Here is a 1,368-nt window from a genome sequence, read left to right as displayed (position 1 = left end):
TGTTAAAAGCTGTGTACAGTGCTTTCATGCAGCCTGCAAACCAAACCCCCTCTAGGACATGTTTAAATCCAAGAATGGTCCCCAAATCTTCTGAAAAGTTGAAGCCTTCTTTTGCACCATGTAAATTACTTGTTCAAAATTACAAATTTTGTACATTTCCTCTAGCCAGTTGCGCCATTTTAGATAGTCAGTTGTTTTCCAAGCCTTTAAAATGTATTTCTTCGCCACTGCTGCTCCTGGTATAATCCAGGTGATTTGATTGTTATTAAAGTCCTCCAACATGACCTTTGCGCCCATGATGAGTGTTGCAAAGTTGAATTCCAACTCTTCACCTATGGTAGTATTCATCACCTCAACGATCCCGCTCCAGAAATGTTTCCATTTTATACAGTCCCACAACATATGCTCTAATGTGCCCTGTCCTTGAGTACATCACCAACAAGTGTCCGAATCCGATAGTCCATGTTTGAAAAGGCATACCGGAGTCCAGAATGTTCTGTTAAGTATCTTCACTTGACGGTCCTGATCACCAATGTTCAGGGATACTTTATTAATGCTGGCACACACATTCAACCAACGTTGTGGGGTAATTTCCTCGTTCAAAATAGTCGACAATTCAACAGGAGACTATAATCTGGCACTGAAAACTCCCTTCACACATTGTACATCTTGGAGGCTAAGTGATCTTTCCCACTTAAATTCCTAATAATGGACAACAATGGAGACTCCTTCATGGATGGCAAACTCACCGCCCTTCTCAATCTTCCAAGAATGTAGCCTTTGCAATTGTTGATGAAAGACTTTGCATTATCAGATGTTTGGAGATTGGAGAACCACACGCAGAGGGAGTATGCTTTTCATTCAAGTGCTCACCATGTCTACTCTCGAATTGACAATGTGCTTACTTCAGGTCTTGTGACAGAGAATGTCAGGAGCTGTGAAATAAAGGGTATAATTATATCTGATCATGCTCCGATTAGTTTAGTTCTTTCACTGAATTATTCATCTAATAAGGCACGAGTTTGGAGATTAAATACATCAATTTTGAGAGATGATGATTTGTAGAAAATGCATGGGGTGGCTATGAAAGTGTCAGGGATTAAAAAGAAGAAAAGAGATAAGGCGATGAAACAACTAAGAATCTCAATTACCACTTTGGAAAAGGAATTTATGAGGTTCTTTGATAGGGAGAACTACATGAAATTGAAGAGACTAAAATATGATTTGAATAAGATCCTTAGTGAAAATGCTGAATTTGCTCTATTTAGATCCAAATGTAAATACTATGAAGACGGAGAGAAATGTGGGAGACTACTAGCTCATAGGTTAAGGACAAGGGAATCTGCAAGAGCAATAAGTGCTATTAGA

The sequence above is a fragment of the Ambystoma mexicanum genome, chromosome 8 (assembly GCF_040938575.1).
Source record: "Ambystoma mexicanum isolate Mex_15411 chromosome 8, UKY_AmexF1_1, whole genome shotgun sequence".
In the NCBI taxonomy this organism is placed as follows: domain Eukaryota; kingdom Metazoa; phylum Chordata; class Amphibia; order Caudata; family Ambystomatidae; genus Ambystoma; species Ambystoma mexicanum.
Note: the sequence above shows the minus strand (reverse complement) of the source record.